Raw genomic sequence first — 22,665 nt, forward strand, 5'->3', positions numbered from 1 at the left:
GCTGAGCCCCAGGAGGCTGGGGTTCACCTCCCCCCCGCACTGGGGCTCCACACATTGCAGCCCACCACCAAAGCTCCTGCCAAAGCTGCTCCTGCAGCTGCGCCAATCCTGCCATTAGGGAAGGAGCCCGGCAGCCTCCACTGCAGCCCAGGCTGTTGTGATGCTGCAGCCACTTTGATTAGGCCAAACTTGTCTTCCTAAAGATAGAGGTTTCTTCTTACCTCCTCGAAGCCTGCAGTGCATGCAGGCAGAAGGTGATCTGAAGCATGTGAGCAGATGAAGGAGCAGGCTGAATGCCCGGAATTACCAATTACCACCAGATCGATGAAGGAGGGCTGGCAAGTGCTGCCATTTACCCCAATGGGAGAAACCAGCTCCCGCGTGCTGGGGGGGATGCGAACCCTTGCGTAGGGCTGCTGCTCCTGCCACAGCATGAGTGCCTGCAGGCAGCAGTGCCTGGTCAGGAGGGCTTGCTGTGTGCTGGCAGGCAGCAGGGCTGTGCAGGGCTGAGTCTGGCAGCAGAGCTGGTGCTGCCTGTCCCACTGCCCCCACTGCCCGGCTGGTGGCCATGCATGCAGAGCTCCTGCCCGCGCTCCCGCTGCCCTCCAGCCTGGCCCTCTGCACGCCGCGGCAGCACAGGCATGTGCGTGTCGCTAATTAAATCTGAAACTTCCTTCTGTGAGTTCACACAGGGCTGATCCAGATCTTGGATAAAAGAGGTGTGTTGAGGTTCTGTGATGCAACCCTGAGTTGATGGAGGGCTGTGTGGGTGGGAAGGGGCAGCGCTGGCCCCATGCATGTCGTGCTCGCCCAGGGCCTCTGTCCCATGCTGGTCTCCAGCACACGCCAAATAAATTTCACAGTCAGGGAGAAAAATATAAAGGGTTTGAGTGTGAACCAAGGATCTGAAAAAAAGCAGGTAGCATCCATTAAAACACTCCAGCGTGATGGATTGGAAATGCTTTGGTTTGGTTTCAGATTTTAAAAGATTTTTGCCTTAAATCTTGAAAAGCAGAAAAACCTGAATCAAAACAGTCTCTCATTTTCAAAATGTCAAAAAAAGACTGATACAGCCTCGATGGCCACCTGTCTCCAAACAGATTTGAAACCTACTTTTTTCCTATGATTACAATTTCAGCAAATTAAGTTTTTCAAATAGAAAAAAGTTTTCCTCAAGAGCATTCTGACAGTTTAACCGATAAGCAAATAAAATAGCAGCAATCTAATCATCATTCAGCCATCCATGGGGGGCCACAGATAAATGCAGCTAGAGCAGTATCTGCCCATTGTATTGGGCATTTCTGAGTCACTTTCCTGTATAAAGGTGATTTTGTGCCACCCAGAGCCAGCGAGGCAGGAGCGGGAAGGCTTGTGGATGGCTTCTATCCAAACGTTTCTATCCCAGTCAGAGAAAGCAGAAAATAACTGTCCCACGGTTTGGTGCCCAGTGCAGCACAAGGGATGCATGAGGGGTGCCCGTCCCCACATCCTTCTGCCCTGTGGGGATGACAGCCTGGGGGTGTGGGGAGCTCCAAGATTCCAGTGCTTGGTCCTGCTTGACGGGAAGACATGGATGTTGCGCCTTCAAGGGCAGTAAGAGTATCCTGCAGTGATTCCCAGTGCTTGTGCAATGCCAGTGGCTCTTAAAAATAAGTGCTGGGGTGCTCTGGGGTACTGTGGGGCTCCACAGCTGGCTGCGGTGGATGGAGTCAGCCAGCCTGTCCTCACCGTAGCTGTTGTAAAGAGCAATTAATAGGCAGTTATTCAGAAGAAGAGAGACGCCCAGGCTTTGCTCAGGTTTTTGCAGCAGAGGTTGAGGACCTTCAGGACCCATGTGCCTCCCATCTCTGTGGGCATCTGGGCATCATTCGTGTGCAGTCCTTGAGTAGTGCGTCTTCTGCAGCACAGGTTGTAACCAGCACCTTCCCTTGCTGATTTGATCCTGCCCTGGAGCTCGGGGCCATGCTGGGCTCAGACTGGGGACCTAGCTGGGCGCTGGGGCCCCCAGGGTGGGATGGGGTCAGGGCACTTTTCCTTCCATTTTCCTGAATTCCCTAATACCACAGAGACTCCTGTGGCTTTGGGGAGTTTCCAAACTGCTTTAAAACACTGTTAAATTGGCCATGTGCAGGAGTTTATTTATGCTCATAGGACTGTGGTCTGAATATTTCATTTTAAAATTTACATCTGTGTCACTAGCAATGCTCAAATAAGGTTGCTATGGAAACCCTCATTACTGGGTGAGGATGCTGGTAGTGGTGCCCAGCCCAAGTAGCTGTGGCCATGGACTGGGCTCTCCTCCCTGCTGTCCACCTGGCCACAACTCCTGCACCCAGCAGCAAACCTGCCCTTGTCAGTAAAGGCAAACAAGAGGAAAGGCATTTCACTTGTGTCTGCTGCTCGTGGTCAGAGCAGGGCTTGGTGTGATGCTCAGGGACACCAGGCTGGGGCATGGTCCCTGGTGGCAGTAGATGCCCATGCCCATGCCCATGCTTGGCCCCAGCTTTGGGCTGAGATAGGCAGAAAACCCCCACAGACTGGCCTGGGTGAGGAGGTTTCTGGTCACAGGTGGAAGCCGTGGGTTTGGGCTCTGTGGCAGGCACTGCTTGCAGGTGGGGGTAATATTCCGACAATGAAATGTTCTTTTAAAAACCTGCTTAAGTGATAAAGCAATACCGCCTGACTTTCTTTGCTCAGAAGCAAGGACATGGACAGGAACACGGGAATTAAACTTGCAAACCTCTCCCCCTCCCCATGCTCTGGAGAAGCTCGTAACTGCTGTAACGATCCACAGCAGCCTGACAGATGCCTGGAAATTACACACTTCTCCAAGCTACGAGGAAAATGGATTTTCCTCCCCAGTGCTGCTTCACAGAGCTGGAATCAATGAGACTTTGACTCTCAGGCATTTGTGTGGGGACCTGCCAACGCTCCCCCTAGCTCCCGGAGCTGCTGCCTGTGGATCACCATGTCCCCATGATGCCCCAGCCCTGCTGTGCCCTGAGAACCAGTGCCCTGGCACCTCTCACCCCCCAGTATCACCACCAGCACTGAGCAGCCCTGACAGACCCTCCACATCCCCAGGTCCCTGGGGATGAACCCAGCCCATGCTGGGAGATGCCCAGCTCCTTCCCAAGGGGATGCAAGTGCCCACGAGCTGGGTCACTGCTCCACTGCAGGAGAAGCAGCGGCAGCAGCTAACGAGGAAGAGGAATTAAAGAGGCTCATCCAATTATGGAGGAATCAAGAGATTTACAGCATGGAAACGATACGACTGTCGCGTGCTGACTTGTCCTGGCTTGGTACCACTGCTTCTGCCTCCTCAGCTGATGGGTGTGATTAATTATCCTGATATTTCAGCAGAGATACACAGGCTGGTGGGGACCAAGGAGCAGGGGAGCAAAGCCATTAGAGATAGCAGTACTTTGATGCAGTGTTCATTTGAGTTCACTGCAGTTTTTTGTAATATCAAATGTAAGAAAGACATGGTGTCTGCCTTGTTACGGGCAGATAGGCCTGTCTGAAACAAATTAACAGGGTGGTTTCAAGGAGTAATTCTTTTTTTTTTTTTTTTTTGAAGGCTGAGCCTCACTAGGTGCAAATAGAAAGATTCTCATAGCATTTTTCAGCCTCCCTGGTAAATCACTGATGCCAAACCTCTGACCTTGGCCAGATGCACCCCCAGGCTGGCCCCAGCCAGCACCAAACATAGACACTCCGGGGCAGGGGAGACCTGCCATGTCCCCGCAGCTGTCCCTGCTCTGGAGGGGTTCATCAAGAGGACAAAGCAGTGAAGGCAAATCGATCCTATGGCTCTTCTGGGCTCAGTGGTCCCAATGCTCGTTCCTTAGGGCTCGCCCAGGGAGAGGAATTGAGTATTTTGGCAGCTTTTCAGGATACAAATTGAACTGGGGGAAGAGAAGCTCCTTCTTTTTCAACTAATCATCCAGCCTAGTCGTCTATATCAGGATATAAAATTAAATGGGTTCCTAAAGAGAGAGTATATTTAGATACAAAAAGCCCATTCTAGTCAGCTATCTGAGACTGAAATAATTAATCTCCCATCACTGTTAAGATGCAGCAAAGCAGGTCTTGAGAAGTGAGTGCTGCGATTAACTCTTTGGGAGAGGGTCAGCCCTGTGAAATGCAACTCATGCTTTGCTCTTTCCTAAATGGCTCATCTCTCACGATGCCATTGGGGGCTCCTGCCTGCTCCTGCCCTGGCTGGGCTGTGCTTGGCTTTGCCCATGCCATGCCAGTGCCTCTCGATGCCTGTGCTGATGCATTGGCAGGGCTGCTCTGCCCTGTTGCTGCCTCTTGGGTGATGGAGGGGATGCAGGAGCCCCTGCAGGGATGCAGGAGCTCCGGCAGGGATGCAGCCTGGGTTTCAGCAGCTTTACTGTAGGTGGGATGTTACTCACAAGGAGTGAGCAAGCAGCCTTCAGCACCTGCAGCCCTGGCCACAGTGCCGTGGCAATCCCTGCCACCTGGGATGCCCCTGGGCTCCTGGCAGGCTGGACAGGCCGGTACACCGTGGCCAGAAGGGCTTTGCCCCTGAGAGCTCCTCTTCCTGATGTACTGATGTCCCCAAGCACCAGGAGCATCTCTTGCCATGCCAACTGGGGGCTCTGCAGGAGTACCACAGGCTCCAAATTGCATCCCTTGATCTTAAACACCTCTGCTGCTGGGCTGCAGCCCAGCAGGGCACCACACTTGTGTCCCTGCCTACCCTACCTTGTCCAAGACACACACCAGGCCAGGGGGACAGCCTGGGCATCCCACCAGGCACACCAGAGCCACCAAAGCTATCACCCACTGAGTTTAGCTAAAAATCTCTGCACTTGGGGACAGCTGGGAAACAATTGCAAGATACAAAGCCGTAAAACATCTGGGGAGACAAAGTTTAGGCTAATTATAATGGATGACTATTGCTCTACCTGACTATAAATCATTCATGCTCTCACTTCCAGGCAGTCACATTCATGGACTACCTGACTGTTCAAAACCTCCTTCTGTTGTTCTACCTGTCTGGAGTGTGTTCACGGCTTGGTTTGATATGATTCCCATTCCAGAACAGGAAATATGAGATGACAATATAACGTTAGAGATCCAAGTGACCAGAACAGCCCCATGCTCGTGCTGCAGCATCACTGCCCTGAACTATCTCGGGTGGGGGAAGCCAGAGGATTCAGTTTCTGCCTGAGCTAATACCACTGCTTCTGCATTGACTGCAAAGCATGGGGTAGACCTGAGCTGCCTTTTGACAAATCTGTTTGGCAAAGCTTTATATTTCTTTTGCGAGATGTAACAGGAATCACAGTGTGGCTCTAGTCCAAGCTCCTAAGAGATGAGCAGATACAAGCAGCCTCTTCAGGGTCTGATCACTGCCTGTGCCATAGCAGCCAGGGAGGGTCCAGCTGGCACCACTGCTGTCCATGGCTGCTCTCCTCTCGTGGGTTTTTCGGTGGTACCCCAAAAGCATAGAGGGGTTCTTTTTAGGACCCCAAAATATGCCTTGGAGTGTCTCTGGGTAGGATTTGAAGGCCACCGGGTCCTGATTATCTTCCTGGGGTGTGGAGGTGCCTCAGAGCCATGAGGGCAGTGCCGGTGAAGCCTGGCACTGTGGTACATGGTACTTTCTGCTCACTGGGCTTTTCCCACTGCGGGGATGCAGCACGTGGCGATCGCACCATGCGCTGGGGAGAGGCGGGCAGAGCTAGCGATGCTCAGGGTGAGGGAAGGGGGACAGGGCTGGGTATTTCTTGTGCCCCAGGCTGTGCCTTCATCCCCCGCACCCCCAAGCCCCTGTGCACGGCCCATTTCTCCCTCCCTGGGGACTAAGTGGAGTTTCAGCTCCGCCTGCTTAGTCGGTTTGCCAGGCCAGGCACTGGGGTCATGTCCCACTGATGGTTGCAGCCCACATCTCCCCAAGGAACTGCCCTGAGAAACTTTTTTCCAAGCAATGCTTTTCTTTGCATTTTCTCCCCTTGTGGCGCCTATGCAGAAACCTGCCCGTCTGCTGCCTGCTACTGCATAGTGCCCTTGAAAAGACCCCTGTTGTACTCCTCTGAAATTATGTAGCTCTGGCGTCTAATGATTCCTGACAGATTGCGAACATTCCTGCTGCTAGCAATCAGGAAGGCAGGAAAAGTGTTGGGTTACTGATGTTTGTGGTTATTACAGTTATTGGACTCCATTGATTACAGGGACGGTCTGTGCCGCGGAGGCTGTTAGTAACTAGGGCAAAGCCCGGTGCTCCCCTTTCCCACGCCGCAGCCCGGTGTGCCCCGGTGGAGCGGAGTGATCACAGCTCAACACCACACGTGGCCAAGGGACAGGACACGCTCTGCTCCCAAACACCATTTAACAGCCCAGAACACCGCCAGGCAAATGTGATGCAGTTTATCAGGCAGTCACCTCTTCCATTACTGAGTATTTTCTCTCTAAAGAAAGTAATAAACTGCACTTCAGCTGCCAGATCCTCATTATGTCAAAACAATTTCGGGTTTGGCAGCACTGCAGCTCCCCATGTCAGCGGCACAGCCAGCTGCTCAGCACCATATAGGAGACACAGCACCCAGCATGTCACCGTGCATCCAGCCTTGCCATGCTGCAGGATGCACCAGTGCACTGACTAGCTTTTTCAAAAATTAACCTGTTTTCAGACAAGAAGAAATATAAAATTCTTCTTGACTGAAGAAATATAAAATTCTATTTTATTATATTTTTTTTAATTTTTCCTAGTAAAATGGAGTCATTCTGCCAGGGGCAGAGCAGTAGCTTGGGGCTAGCACAGCTTTTGCCACCCTGCACTGCCCTGGAACCTGGGATGGGTGCACAGCCCAGCCTGGGTCCATCACTGCAGGGCAGCTGGGCTGCTGCTGGTGCTCCTCTCAGTTCTTGCTTTATTTCCAGTGACTCTGTTTTTTATATAATTAATTGTCAGCTGTATCAGTCATCAGTGATTTGTGTTTTAAAGATGGTCTGGCAGAACTAATTCCATTTCTGCACTGTGCTATGCTGGATGATGATAACCTATGTACAGCTTCTTCCACCAAGCCCAATGACAAGCCGCTGCACTTTATTTTAATTAATACATATAGCAAATTTATTTTCATTAGTCATCAAGATGTCATGAGAGAATCATGGTCCTCCTGCACGGGAAGCAGCATCGGTGCCTTCACTCCCAGGGTAGGGTGCAGCCCCCACCCCTGCCCGGCTCCAGCCACCTCTGCATCCCTCTGCACCCGCATGCACCCATATTGGACCGGCTGGGCAGAGAGTTTCCTACCAGCTGGGTTTTGGTGGCATGACCCATTGGACCCTGAAAAAAAGCTAATTTAGCCACGCTGCCCTATGACAGCATCCACCAGGGTAGGGGGTGCAGTGACTGTGGGGTGAGAGCTGAATGCAGGGCCACGCAGTGAATTCCAAGACAAAGCCTCCCTCGGGTCCCTCCTCCCTCCAGTGCAGGAGGACACGCAATTATAAGGTACGTTGGTAATTTCTGAAATTTAGAACAATTAAGCTGGCTCCCTGGTATTTCTGACGAAAGCAGACCCTTGTTCCCCGAGGAAGTAACTGCCTTCCTTGACCTCTGCTCTATTATTCCATTTGATTGATCTTAATTATATCAGAAAGGATAATGATAGGCTTTGTGGGGGTGCAAGTACATTGGGAACAAAGATGACAGGCTCTTTATTGAGAGCACACAAGGGCTGCTTGGGCAGTGACGGCAGGCACAGCCGCTGCACCCAGCGAACAAGCCTGACAAGCTGCAGGGCACCCAGTCCTCTGCTCCCAGTGCTGCTTCCAGGGCATCGCCAATGCCCAGGAAACCCCCGTATTCCCCCGAAACAGAGAAGCAGAAAGCTAAATGTGTGTCGTAAGCAAGCAAAGAGGATGTGGCAAAGAGGCCCCAGCTGAACCATGGCAGGCAGCAGAGAACACGTCTGCCTCTCCCGTTGTGTCTCACCGCAGATGCTCGCTGTAGGTGCTCTCCTGTGCCACCCACATCAGGGTGTCCTGCCCTGCATGGAGGTGCCTCACCTTCCCCTGTGCCCACGCAGAGGCTCTAGCTGGGTCCCACCAGGCTCAGGGCACTCTCATCTTGCCCTCCCCATCCCAGGTGGGACACGCTGAGCACCCCCACCATGCTTCACCATAGGAGCTGGTACAGGATACCGACGAGGGATGTGGAAACACATCTCCCTTTTAAGGAGCTGGGCAATATCACCTTCCCCCACTCCCCAGAATTCCTTAAACAGAAAAATCAGAAAACACAAATATGTAAATGATTGCCTGTTTTGTTCATTAACCACAGATGGATTGAGTTAAATGAGAAAGCCCTTAAATGCCAGCCCTTGAGGCCTGTTTTTAGCACCAGCCCTGTCTCGGGGTGGGTGTGCTGGGAAGCAGGGCTGGACCTGCTGTGCTGCTGGAGCATCGGGCTCTCCTCAGGGGCAGCTCTTCAATTTCCAGTCTTTCTCCTCCCATCAAAGCGGCTTTGGCAGCGTGTGACACCGCAGCGGCTGCTGCTCCGGCTCGGCTCAGGGAGCAGCGGCACTCTACAAGCCTCTCCAGAAGAGCTTTGATATTTGAATCAGGGTGCGGAGAGGGGGCTTTGTCAGATGTTCCTCATATATTCTTGTAAAACATGCATGTCACATCACTGGTGCCTGTGCGTGTTTCCTGGCTATATTATTATTTTTGACATACCCTGCTGATTGGGAAATGCAGTGAGAAAGTACCTGACACTGTTCTTCCCAGCAGGTAACGAATCAGCAAATTATAAAAACCAGTGTGTCATGCAAGTTGGATAAGTTTTTTTCTACTGCTGCTATTGTTTATGTTCCTACCAGTTAATTGTAATTTTTAACATACTTTTGATAGCAGTGCAGTATGATTAAAATAGGCACATCTGGGAAATAAATCTGTTTTTAAGGATTGCCTTTTTGATGTGCAATATTAAATGCTCAGGGAAGGACCAGCTGCTGCTGAAGGGGACCTGGACCGACCACACGTGGGGATGGTCCCACCCAGGTCCCGCTCCGAGCTGGCAGGGGGGGAGGGCAGCAGCCTACAAGGTGCAGCAGAGCCTGTAGCAGTTTCTGGAGCAGCGGCTGGAGTCGGGAGGCCCGGGGTTAGGGCTGTTTGCTCATTAGAAACACGACAGCTAATCGCATGGGAACGGGAAGAGCAGCAGCAGCAAGTTTAACGTAAACTTATATGTATTTTTCCATCAGAGAATGCTCTGGCCTGTAACTGGGAATGGTGCTGGGAGTCTTAGGAAGGAATTTTTCAGAGCTGAATGCTTTTTCAGAGTTGAATCTAATGCTAGGCTCATAGCCCGGACTTTAAGTGGGCTGTTACCTTTGCTATTTGTTCGGGCTTCTTGTTTTGATGAAAGATGCAACGCTGTATAATTTAAGAAAGACTTTACTTGTGAGGCTGACTTGATGCATGTGGAGTGGAAATGTGGAAAAATACAGCCTTTGCCTATGGAAGCTCGCTTGGATAATCTGAGTCACTCAAGGAGACGTTATTTGCCATGACTCAATTCAATTTGTGCGGTTGGGTGACAATGTACCAATGAACAATAATGAGTTGCAGTCGCCCTGCGCTGCATCCCATCGGCAGAGCTGGGCAGTTTGCACCATGGAGCATCTCCCCATTGTGTTTCACCAGCAGCCATTCCCCTGGCAGCGCCTGACTGATGGATGCTGCCTGCAGCCCAGCACCGCCCTCTTCTCATTGGCATGCCTGCGTTTCTGCTGCATTGGTTTTATCTTCTTGGTTTGCAAGAGCTGGCTCTTTACAGCATGGGTGGCCGGCATGGCAATTCTGGGGCTGCCAACAGCCAATCTTGCTGATTCCTGAGGCTGGCACAATTTTTCTGGATCCAGCCGCAATGCTGAGGCACATGCGGTGCCTGAGCCTGCAGGAAATGTTGAATGTCTGCTGGGTGAGCAGAGCGAGCTGTTGGTTCTGCCTTAGCTTGGCTCCTAGGGAACCAGTCGGATGCAGGTGGCTGCTGTGGCAATGGAGCAGCAGCGATGCCATGGTCAGAGCAGGTGAGGTGCATGCATGCCTCTGCCTGTGGTGCAGGCTGGTGGGCACACAGAGCCTCGAAACCGCTGCTCCATGCAAGTTTTGGGCACATACAAGAGCAGCAAAAGTCTGTAGAAGACAGGAGCAGATGCTGACATGCAGCAGAGCCATTCAGGTCGTGTTGGATGGGTCCTTGCGAGGAGGTGTGGTGGCTTCTGGCTGGGACTGCAGCTGCAACAATGCTGGCAAGCAGCTGGGTTGCTGGTGGTGCAGCTTGGCTGTCACTGCAGACTCTAGATAAGCCCCAGTAGAGGAATGGAAAATGCTTTTAGATTTCGATGTAAAAGGCATTTTGCAGTGGAAAAACTACAAAGACTTGCCTCTGGGGGAGCAGGCTGATCCTCCCCTGTGTCACTGTCAGGAGAGCATTAGGCTGCAGCTGCAAGGGCTCTTGTTTTGCTGCACCCTTGCCTCCCTACCTTTCCTAATGAATTCCAAAAAAGCCTCAATGCGTTCCTAAATGGGAACGCAGCCTGTGTCCTTCACAGTCATCTACACAACAAAGACAGCCATTTCACCGCTGGCAGGCATGGGCTCCTCTGTGTACTGGAAACAAAAGCTGAAAAGAAGCCTTTATATTTTTTGATTAGATAGCTTGAAAAGTTTGCTTTTACTTAAAATTGCCTCACTGATTTCGTCTACGTGTCAGCTCTAAACCCCTTATGGGAGAGCAGCCCCAGCTCCTGGCAGAGGCGGTAGCCGCACGCATCCTGCGGTTGGAAGGGCACAGGAGAAGGAATCCTCGTGCCTTCAGGGTGCTGTGCTGGGTTTGGAGAGCAAAAGCTGTTTTCCCTCCTTACCCAAGGAGCAGTGCCACTGCCCAGCAAATGCCAGAGGAGAGCAGGGCTGCTGCCCACCTGGGAGCCAGGCAGGGGCCATGGGCACCTGGAGCATCCCACCCGGCCCGAGAAGACCCCTGACCCCTGCACCTCTCCAGGCACAAATGGCCCCAGACACTGCCGGTTACTGCCCCAAAGCCAAAGCCACCCACCAGCACCGTCCAACCCTGGCAGCACAGGCAGACTCATGCCCCCCATGACACGTGGGCTCCAATGCTGCTCCGAGCAGTGGGTGTGGAGAAACTAAATTATTATTATTATTATTTTTTAAGAATGAATGAGGAAGAGAGATTAGTGGGGAAGTTTTCTTTTGGGGAAATTCTGGCACAAACACTAACTGAAATATTTCAACACAGGCTGGGGACTGAGTCTTGGATAAAAATAAAGTGAGAGGCGGCAGCACCTTCCCAATGACATTAGTTCCATTCATCTCCCCAATGATGCTGCAGCCGTTTCACTGGCAGTGTACAAAGGCATTAGAAGTTACATTTTCTTTCACTATTTCTCAAATATATCTATGCTGGGAGATGTTTGTGGAGGTACATTGTGTGCCTCAGGCAGAGGATTAATTCTAAACTGTCACCTCGCTTTTTGATGGGTTTGTAAATTCTGCTCTGTTGATTTGTACTCTCAGTAAATTGATAAAATCCTCTTTCCGAAGCCTAATACACCATTTAGAGCTCACCAGGGTTTTAGACCTCATTGGCTCACATATTTATGTAAATATAGTGTCCAACAGCAATTTAAAAACTGCTGCACGAATAAACTGGATGGATGATATGGGGTGAAGGGAACCAAGTTGTCTGATGGGGGCTGTGTGCTCTGGAAGACAGGTTTTCCACATCTCAGGGTGCTGGGTTTTGGGACAGCTTTGCAGGTGGTAGCTGCATTGGGCAGCATTACCCCAGGATCTGTTCCCTCTGCACCAGAGGTGACTGCCGTGACAGTGCTGGGAATAGTCTGACATCTGTAAGGATGCTCTTGGTGCTGGAGCACAGCATTGCATCCTGCCCCAGGCCAGCCTGGGTACCAGGGTGGCAGAGCTATGCACACCCCCCCAACCCCACTAATAACAAAGCAGCACTTGCATCGTGTTTTTAATGTTGTTAGCATCATCTACCTTTCTTTTTTTAAATCCTTCCCTCCTTTGTGCAGTGGGGTAAAGGTGTGTCCAAGCAGGCATCTGCTAAGCTGTATTTGCAGAGTTCCTCGTTGTGGGTGGGGATGCTGCGGGTGTGCTGGGAGCACTGGGAGGCTGTTAGGGCTCATGCAAAAGTAGTCTTTCATTTTAGGGACTTGGTATCTTTGCAAATGGAAGTTTAGGACCGTTAGGAACAGCCTGATTTTTTTACTGAAATTGCATTTAAATCATCATCAGAAAATGCAAGCCCCATTCCTATCATCCCGCAGCCCCATTGTCAGGGAAAGAGCTGCAGGGCTGCGGGGAGGCGGTGGAGGAGATATCAGAAGTGATGTTGTTTGGTATTGTCCCCCAGCCACCAATCTACCCGAGATGAAGGATGTCATCCACAAAATGTTGACATGCTCCATTAATCCACCCTAAAAAGTCAGATGGAGATTCTCTCTTGAATCCTAAGTATTTTCAGCTGTTCTGACTAACTCTGAAATCACCCCGAATTGACCAGTTTCCAGAACATTCCCTCACTCACTCCACATTATTCCTCTTCCATTAGTGCCTGGGTGCTTGGACTAATGTAATATCTTCATCAGTTTAGTGCTTTGCTCACAGAACTACACTGAGCCCAACAGCAACCGCCACAAGATCTCACGGGACACCCCTCCATCCCTGCTCCTTCCCTGCCCGCAGGGGACCAGCAGCAGAACTGCTCCCACCGGCACCCCCCAGCCCACTCCTGCCTGCTCTGCCCCAGCTCTCCATGGCAGTGCCAGGTCCCCATGGTAGTTCCCTTGCTGATGGGCTGAAGCATGTCATTGAAACTCCCCCAGCAGCCCTGGGGACCATGCTTGCTGTCCCTTCTCTGGGGTCTCCCCTGCAGAGCTGCCTCTCCTAAGCATGACTGCTGGTGCCCTGGTTCCTTGCTTTGGCACATAAGGCACAAGTGTGCAAGACAGTGAGATGGACAGAGATGTAAAAATCTTTTGCCAAGCAGATTACACAGCTCTGGGATCAGTCCCACAGATGTTCCTTCTGTTGCGCTTAAATTTTTGGATGCCTTTGCATTTGGCACCAAATTTCCTTCCCAGACTAAAGCTTTGCACTTGGAATCACACCTTCAGAGCTGGGTTTAGTGGCCAGGCTTCTCATACATTCCCTCCCCGCTGCCAGGAGCTTAAGGCTTTTGGTTGCATCAAGTTTCCTTGTACCTTCCCGCTGCAGCCACCTGTCCTGGGGTGCTGATGCCCTTTTCCTTTCTGCACTCCTCACCCCTGCCAGAGGGGATACAGAGCCAAGCCCCTGGCCCTGCCCTTGGGGAGCTGCTTGGGTTCTGCAGTGGTTGAACACCTTCTACTGCAAGTGATGGGATCCTGGGGTTGGGAAAAGGGAGAAAGTTCTGGACAAATCTGTGCTTGTCCCTGCACAACACAGACCTGGGGAATCCAGGCAGAGCTTCCTTGCTTTGCTTCAGGAAAGCTCCAGGTCAGCCAGCAGTCAGGTCCCTTCTGGTCAGCTGCTGTTCTGGCCTCTCCTCAGGGAAACAAAAAGGAGGAGAAAAGGGAAAAATAAAAGAGGTGGCAAGCTGGGGCTGTGCTCTCTGCCCACACTGTGAGCGTGTCAGCCTCAGCTGCACCAGAGCCATGAATTTTAGCAAGCAAAAGAAGGAACAGAGGGGAAAGCAGCTTCTCAGCGCCCTGGGAACACAGTCCCCAGCCCAAGCCCAGGGAGGCCCCCAGTCAGGGACAGCATTACCTCTGTGTGCCTGCGGCCCTGAGCCCCCCAGCCATCACGGGGACAGAGCACTGCAGCAGACAGTCCCCTGTGCCACGGGGCTGTCACCCCCCTCCACCCCTGCATCTGGCCAGCCCGGGGTGATGCCCACACAGGGGGACTGCAGGGCTAAATCTGGGCTCCCCCAGCTCGCTCCCCCGGCAGCTCTGGCTGCAGACAAGGACTGGGCCACTCAGCTGCATCCCTGCTTTTACAAATCAGTGCAACTCCAGCAGCTTTAGTGGCATGATGCTGAAACACAGCAACACGCTTCAAAGGGTTTGTTATTCCACATCCATGTCATGTAAGAAAGATATTGGGCCAGAAATAGTGTCTTCTCGAAAGCACAGAAGGAGCACACTCACTGTGCCAGATGCAGCCCCTAATTTTTAAAGTTCCTGGCAGTTCCTTGCTGATCACCTGCCCCCTCATTTGTTGGGGGGGGGGGGGGGCTGGGCCTGCCAGAGGGTGCCAAGCTGCATCAGGACACAGGCATCAGCTGTGACATCCCTCCAGCCATAGGGACCACGGCTGTAGATTTAAGTCAAAGATAAGCAACGCTTGTACTTGCTTGTACAGCCTATGCCATAGACTCTGCTAGAAATCCACAGTGCTTTACTCTCCCTTATAACAAATTGGTCTTCTTTCCTCCAGCTGTTTCCCGGCTTTGCCTCTTCCATCCCAGGCTCCAGCCAGCTCTTCCAGCTGCCCAGCTCTGTGGATCTCCTCTGATTTCTGAAATCCTTATGGATGAAGTCTGAGAGATAAGAGAGCTGAGTGACAAGGGGGTCACTGCAAGTATCAGAAGTTCATTTATTCCCCTTCATCTTCCCAGTGGTGCAGTCGCTGTAGCAATTGTGCCTGAGATGTGGTGGGTTGACCCTGGCTGGATGCCAGGTTCCCACCAAAGCCACATTAGCATTCCCCTCTTCAGCTGGACAGGGGAAAGTACAACAAAAAGCTCATAGAGATAAGGACAGGGAGAGATCACTCACCAATTACTGTCACAGGCAAAGCAGCGTTGACTTGGGGAAATTAGTGTGATTTATTACCAATGAAACCAGAGTAGGATAATGAGAAATAAACCCAAATCTTAAAAACTTTTAAAAAGTCCTTCTTCCTGGGCTCAACGTCATTCCTGAATTCTCTCCCTCCTCCCCGCCAGTGGTGCAGGGGGATGGGCAATAGGGGCTGCAGTCAGTTCATCACATGTTGTCTCTGCCGCTCCTTCCTCCTCACACTCTTCTCCTGCCCCAGCATGGGGTCGCTCCCACGGGAGAGAGTTCTCCATGAACTTTTCCAACATGAGTCCTTTCCAGAGGCTACAGTTCTTCACACACCGCTCCAGTATGAATCCCTCCCACGGGATGCAACCCTTCAGGCACAGCTGGCTCCAGCACGGGTCCCTGCGGGGCCCCAAGCCCTGCCAGCAGCCCTGGGCTCCTCTCCAGGGGGCCACAGATGCCTCCAATGGTCCAGTGGGGGCTGCTGTTGGGTCACAGCCTCATTTGGGCACCCCCCTGCCCCAGCATGGGGTCCTGCCCAGGCTGCAGGGTGTGGGGACCTGCTCCCTGTGGGCTCTGTGGGCTGGGGGCACAAGCTGCCTCACCGTGGGCTTCCCCTGGGCTGCTGGGGAGTCTCTGCTCTGGTGCTGGGAGCCCCTGCTGCCCCTCCTGCTCTCCCGCTGCCTGCAGGGCTGCTGCTCTCACATATTCCCACTCCTCTCTCCAGCTGAAGTTGCTGTTGTGCCATTTTTTCCTCCTTTCTTAGATACTTTATGCCAGAGGCACTGCCACCATGGTTGATGGGCTCAGCCTTGGCCAGCGGCGGGTCCAGCCAAGTGCCATCTGGCATGGGCTCCATCGGGGATAGGGGAAGATTCTGGCAGCTTCTCACAAAAGCCGCCCCTGTAGCCCTAAAACTACAAAACCTTGCCATGCAAACCCAGTAGAGGGGTATGGCAGTGGGCAAGCAGCTCGTCCTGCCTGAGCAGCTCCATTTTCTTTGGGAGAGCTGCTGGGAAGCCTGGGCTCAGGGCTAGGGTGCAGAAGCACACCGACTGAGCATCCATCTGTCCCGGGCTTTCCTCTCCTGCCAGGGCAAGGCTGCAGCAGACAGATCTTCACCGGAGCAGGATGTGGATAGAGCAGACCAGCCCCACGGGACTGTGCAAGAACATCCTGAACAACTTGTCTGTTAACAAGCTGTGAAACAAGGCAGACAGACAGGCAGCTGGTGGCCTGTCCTCTGAAATGAAGGACACCTTCCCTTAGCAACACAGCAGAAAGGGGCTGCTGTCTGCAAAGCAGTTCTCCTTCACTTCATCCTGGCTTATGCAGACTGCGGTGCCCCGACACTGAGTTAGGTGCAGGGCTGCAGTGAGAGCAGTTGAAGCACCTGTATCACACAAGTCACCTCCCTGCATCTGGTCTAGGCATCACCCACGTGCACATCAGCTTGAAAAATTATGTTGTGAAGCAGGTCATTTTGGGAAGGGCTCTGGAAAGCCAGTTACGAGCAGCAGCTGAACCACAGCAACCTGAGTCAGAGTGATGCCAAATCCTCCCTCACCCTCCTGCAGCCTCCCCAGAGCCTTCCTAACACTCTCTGCTTTGCTCTCCATCTCGGCAGAGAGTAGCACACAGCACGGACCTGTGCCCCGGGCCTCACAGCACTGCAGCATGGCTGGAGACGTCCCAGGCTTCAGCTGGGATCCCAGACCTCCAGCTCCATGGGGTCCAGTGTTTTACCTTAGGACATGTTAAAGATTGTTCTGTCTCTCTTTAAATTGCATTGTTGGCCAAACACTTCTTCCCTTTGAGCTGGCAGGGGGAACAATGAGCACCCTGCACAGTGGGTGCTGCTGGGGCAGGCAGAGGGGCTCCCTGCCCTTCTGTGCCTCTTTGGCAGGAGTCCAATGGCATTTTCTTGTGGCTGGTTTGACCACATGTGTGTGACCTCCCTCTGAAAGCAGCAGTAGAAAAGCAGCTTCATTGGGCTCTGCCAGTACCCTCCCCAAGGGCTGTCGATCCTGGCCTAGCACAGCCAACACAAGGACTTTGAAGCACTTTTGTTTGCCACCCATAGCAGATCTAACCCCCCCTGGCACACACACTGCTCCCCACTGCTGTCCCAAGGCCATGGCTGGAAGTATGGCAGGTCCCCATCACTGCTGCTATGGGTGCTGGCCACGGCTGCACCCTGGGGTGTCTGCTCCTGAGCTGTGGTCTGCTGGAAATGTCGGCTTTGTCCCTGTGCACCACTCTGCTAATGAAGGGGGATGGGCAGGTACCGCCAACAGCCCCAGGGCTTGCCCTGTGCACTGCATTTGATACTGGTGTGGTTCATCCTGGTGCTGGCTCTGCCGAAGCCCTAAAGCAAGGCAAGGGAGTGGGTGCTTGTCAGGGTGCCGTCCTTCACCCTTCATCCTTCATCCTGCCCGTCTGGTGGGCGACCCCCCCACATTGCTTCTGTGTCCCTCGGACCGAAGCAGGGACACATTCCTGCCTTACCGAGCACCCTGTGCCTGGCAAATCAAGTGGTTAAAGACACAGAATTCTCTCCCCACTGAATTCAGCAATTTCATACTGCTGACAAGAGTGTAAATCTGTCCTGATGGACTGGAAAATTGGAAAGCCAGTGCTCATGCTGTATTTCCTATAGACATCTATCTGAACTCCTGAAAGATATTTATTGGCAGGCTCCAGTTCCAGCCATGTAACTGCACGTTATGCTAATTAAAATATAACCTGTGTTTTGTAACAGGATTTCCTTGGTGGCTCACCGAGCCACTTTCAATCCTTTATCAGCAGCCCTGGCTAACCGGGGAGGTCCCAGCAGACTGGGGGTTAGCCAGTGTGATGTCCATCTACAAGAAGGGCTGGAAAGAGGGAACCTCTGGGAACTGGAGGCCTGTCAGCCTGACCTCAGTGCCAGGGAAGGTTATGGAGCAGATCATAATGAGTCCCATCATTCAGCATGTGCAGGACAACCAGGGGATCAGGCCCAGTCAGCATGGGGTTATGGAAGGCAGGTCCTGCTTGACCAGCCTGATCTTCTTCTATGACAAGGTGACCTGCCTAGCGGATGGGGGAAAGCTGTGGATGTTCTCTGCCTGGACCTTGCTAAAGCCTTTGACACCATCTCCTACAGCATTCTCCTGGAGAAACTGGCTGCTCCTGGCTGGGATGGATGTGCTCTGCACTGGGTAAGAGGCTGGCTGGGTGGCTGGGTCAAAGAGCTGCGGTGGATGGAGTTACATCCCGCTGGCAGCCGGGCACACGGGGTGTCCCTAGGGTTCAGTGCTGGGGCCAGTCCTGTTTAATATCTTTATTGATGATCTGGATGAGGGAATCAAGTGCCCCCTCAGTAAGTTTGAGATGAGACCAAGCTGGGGGCAGTGTTGATGTGCTGGAGGGCAGGAGGCTCTGCAGGGGGGGCTGGGCAGGCTGGGCCGATGTGCTGAGGCTAGTTGTATGAGGTTCAACACAGCTCAGTGCCAGGTCCTGCCCATGGGTCACACCAACCCCATACAATGCTACAGGCTTGGGGAGGAGCGGCTGGAAAGCCGCCCGGTGGGAAAGGACCTGGGAGTGCTGGTCAACAGCCAGCTGAACATGAGCCAGCTGTGTGCCCAGGTGGCCAGGAAGGCCAACAGCATCCTGGCTTGTATCGGAAACAGTGTGGCCAGCAGGACCAGCGCAGTGACCCCCCTGTACTTGGCACTGGTAAGGCCTCACCTCAAATCTTGGGTTCAGGTTTGGGACCTTCACTCCAAGACAGACACTGAGGGGCTGCAGTGTGTCTAGAAATGGGCAGTGGGGCTGGGGAGGGGGCTGGAGCACAAGCCCTGTGAGGAGCGGCTGAGGGCACTGGGGCTCTTTAACCTGGAGAGGAGGCTCAGGGGGGACCTGATTGCTCCCTACAGCTGCCTGACAGGGGGTTGTAGCCAGCTGGGGGTCGGTCTCTTCTCCCAGATAACAAGTGACAAGACAATAGGAAATGGCCTGAAGTTGCACCAGGGGAGGTTTAGATTGAGTATTAGGAAAAATTTCTTCACCAAAAGGGTGATCGAGCATTGGAATAGGCTGCCCAGGGAGGTGGTGGAGTCACGATCCCTGGGGATATTTAAAAGACATGTAGATGTGGCATTTAGGGACATAGTTTAGTGGTGGCCTTGGCAGTGCTGGGTTAACAGTTGGGCTCAATGATCCTAAAGGTCTTTTCCAACTTAAACAATTCTATGATGCTATTATACTGTTCAGTAACCACTTTCAGATATTTGAAAAATAAAATCACATCAAGTAAATTACTTTTGGATTGCTCACAGAAGGTTAGTCTCTTTTTTTTTTTTTCCAAAGCCCACTGGAACTGGCTGTACTCATTGCAATGACACAGGATGTAAAATACACTGATTTCTGAGGCTGCTTGCAGTCTAGATCAAAAGCTGCATGTTATTTAATCATACAGAGCCCATTTAATTTAAAAAAAAATATCTGTTTGTTCAAAATGGGATAATGAAGCACCACAGGCTCTGACCCTGAATACCCGCAGGAATAACCCTGCCCTCTGGCAGGACATGCCATTCTCACACCAGACATTTTTGATGCCCGTGTTACCCATCCAGTGATGCCCTGCCATGTCTCTGTGCATACTGGCTCTTCCATGACTTATTATCTATTAATTTCTGAACCCAGCGGAATCTGACTTAGAGCTACAAGGGATGGATTATACACTAGTATGTTCTGCACTTCCCTTTTTACACGGTTTGCTTTTATAAGACCTCTGTGTGGCATTCTGTATGCCAAGCCAGCTTGTTTAGCTTAATTGTTCTACAGCCTGCCTCTTCAGCCCCATGTACTCGTATCAAATTCTGCACTGACAAAGTTAAAAATGTATAGAAGGAAACATCTTTGACATCCACAAAACATACACTTTAAATAGCATCTTCATATATTCATAAAGGCAGCAATACAGGAGAAGTAGAGAGCTGAGAGATACTAATTTCATTTGCTACTGATCCAGACTTTCCTGATTCTTTCTGCCAAGGGGGAGAGAAGGAAGAGGAGACATTTATTAGGGCCTCTGATACCTCTCCATCAGACAAGTTCCGTTCCCTGTTATCTCTGGCCGCACAGCCCACTGGCAGCCTGACTGTGAGCTATTATCTCTTTGCTTGAGATGGTACCACTTGGGGTGCAGCTGACTGCAGTGAGAGCACACTGCTCACTTGTTGCAGCACTCGCTGAGTTCATGCTCGGTTTTCCTTCCTGCTGGACACACCTGATTGTCTGGAAAAATTCTCCCATGATGCTGCGCTCACCACAAAGCCAGGTGATCCCCTGTAGCTCGCTATTCTGCTCGACAACTAGCCTGGAGGTGCCCAAATGCCTTGAAGAAGAGCAGGGGGAGCCCAGGTGACCGGGCTAGGTGGAGCCCGATGCTCAGCACTCCCCGAGTTGCTTCTCTGCAACCGGCAAGCAGCCTCAGGAAGGATTTGCTGGTCTCATCACAACCTCTAGTGGACACCCCAAACGGGATATATTTAGAAACCCCGCACCTCCCAGAGGGTCTGGCTGTGTCCCCACCGTCCCCAGCGCCCGGGTTTTGCCCAGCATCGGTCCCAGTCCAAGCCTACTCGGGCAGCACGGGCTCACAGGCAGCACTGCTGCCCTCCCCTGCCTGCAGCTGCCGGACTGGACGTGGCCTGCTTGCACGCCCCGTGGTTGCACGCCCCGTGGTTGCACGCTGTATTCACGACGCTGAATAAGTATCCATGCCTGTGACAGCGCTCTTTGCACGCTGCTGCCCGGAGCCTCCTGGCACAAGTCCTTGCGAAGGGACGTGCCTCTGCTGCCTGTTCTGCTGCTGTGCTCCGTGCTGGTGGGTGGCTGTAAGCGGATGCCGAGAGGAGAGGCTTTCACACCTCCTCTGTGTTGATCTAAATGGCTTCACAAGTGCAAAGCACCAAAAAGCCACCAGCTGAGCGACCGATGGGTGCAAGTCATGTGAAATTAGTTGTTTCTTGAAAGCACGAACTGAAAGAGCAGGCAGACAGAGCACAAAAACCCCTCTCTGCAGGGTCTGATCCTGCTTCCCCTCACAGTTTAAGAACAGCAGGGTTTGCTAATCTGAGCCCCGGCTGTGACCTCCTACAAACAGATCGACAAGCCACCCCCTGGGGAATGGGGAGAGCTGCCACGTCACTGTCAGCTCCAGAGCTGCATGTGCAAGAGTTTGGGATTTTACAGCAATAATTTGCCAAACCTTGTAAACGGTCAACTATTTATCAACTATTTATCAGCTCCCTCTCTGCCAAGGAAAGAGGACTTCAGTACGCTGTGTTCTCCTGCCCTGAGATTTATGACAGATCGTGCTTGCCATAAGGGCCAAATCCTGTTCCTGAGGAGCTGAGCTTCCTGCTGATGCTCCCAGGAGGTGCTCGGGACTGGGGCACACCCCCCCGCCTCTGAAGCACGAGGCAGCACTGGAGCTGTAAGCCCTGTCCTGGGCCCTGCACTCTCCCGGTTTATTTGCCCAGCTCCCCCGGCCCCCCTGGCAGCACGGGGACTATCGCTGTACACACACATCTCCTGCAGCAGCTCACCAGCAGCCTGGATGAGATCGTTTGTGTAACACGCTGGAGAAATGTGTCTTGCTATTTGTTCTGACACTGAGACAGGATGCCAGCGATTGGAGATAGAGACTTCAGACCTGATTCCTTCATATGTACATGCATGTCCATGCACAGAACACAAACCCATGCAGGTGAGAGAGAAAATGCCATAATCTATGCCCAGTTTTGCTTTTTTACATGGAAAGAAGGACGGTTTCTGTAATAGAATACCTATATGGAGAGCCAGGTTTGAGACCAAAAAAGTCAGTCTTTTAATGCGATCTGAACATGAGAACAGAAACCAAAGCCGAGCTGGCAGCATTGCACAGCCCTCCTGCCACCAAGAGCTGTTAATCTTTGCTAAAAACGCACCATCGGCCCTAAAGGTCAGCTCCCGGGCCCTGCACAAACACTGCAGCACAGGCAGGCACCGAGGCCGTTCTCCCTCTGAGCAGCCCACACCGTAACCACGGCCAGCAGCGCACCAGACCCGGCCGCTGCTCCCCACCGCTGCCTTCCAGTGACCGCAGGCCGGGAGCAGGCACCACTCTAGAGATCTTTAAGCACCGCGCTAGTTTGCAATGACTTTGTCAAGTCACCCGTAAACAGGTCCCGGAGCCTATTCTTAGGTCTGCCATCACGGCAGTGGGAGAGGGAGCGGATCTGCGTGGAAACGTGGAACACGTGGAATGAACATGCAGCCCCTGGGTAAACATGCACCACCCCACGATCACCCCCTGCATGCCACTGCCGGTGGGACGGGGACAGCGGCGAGGACCTGGCACCGAGGGCACCGGGAGCTGGGGACACCGGGGGCTGGGGACAGGGGCGGGATGGAGGCGGGGGGTCCGCAGGGCCCCCGGGGGACACGGCCCCCGTTGCGCAGCGATCGCCGTTAGGACCGGCTGCCCGGGCGGCCCCGGCAGGACCCGGGCGGCGGGAGCTGTCCGCGCCGCGGTGCTGAGCCGCCGCTGTCCCGCCGGGCCCCGCCGCCACCGGTGCCGGTGCCGGTGCCAGCGCTGTCCTCTCCAAGGAATGCCAGAAGTTTCAGCCCGGCCCGGGGAGCAGCAGAAGCAGGGGGTGCCCGGTCGGCGGTAGCACGGCAGGTTCCAGCATCCCCTCCCGGTTCGAGCTCCCCCTCCCCGGCCACGGCTGCGTCCCCCCTCACCCCCGCCCCGGCCGGTGCCCCCTCC

General features: G+C 53.0%; 1 protein-coding gene across 7 annotated transcripts in view; it reads right to left on the reverse strand.

Annotated features, from left to right (window-relative positions):
• SEZ6L (seizure related 6 homolog like) overlaps positions 1–22,665 on the reverse strand; it is a 67,149-nt gene that overhangs the window by 25,990 nt on the left and 18,494 nt on the right. The window lies entirely within an intron of this gene.

The sequence above is a fragment of the Falco punctatus genome, assembly GCF_963210335.1.
Source record: "Falco punctatus genome assembly, chromosome: 1".
NCBI classification, from domain to species: domain Eukaryota; kingdom Metazoa; phylum Chordata; class Aves; order Falconiformes; family Falconidae; genus Falco; species Falco punctatus.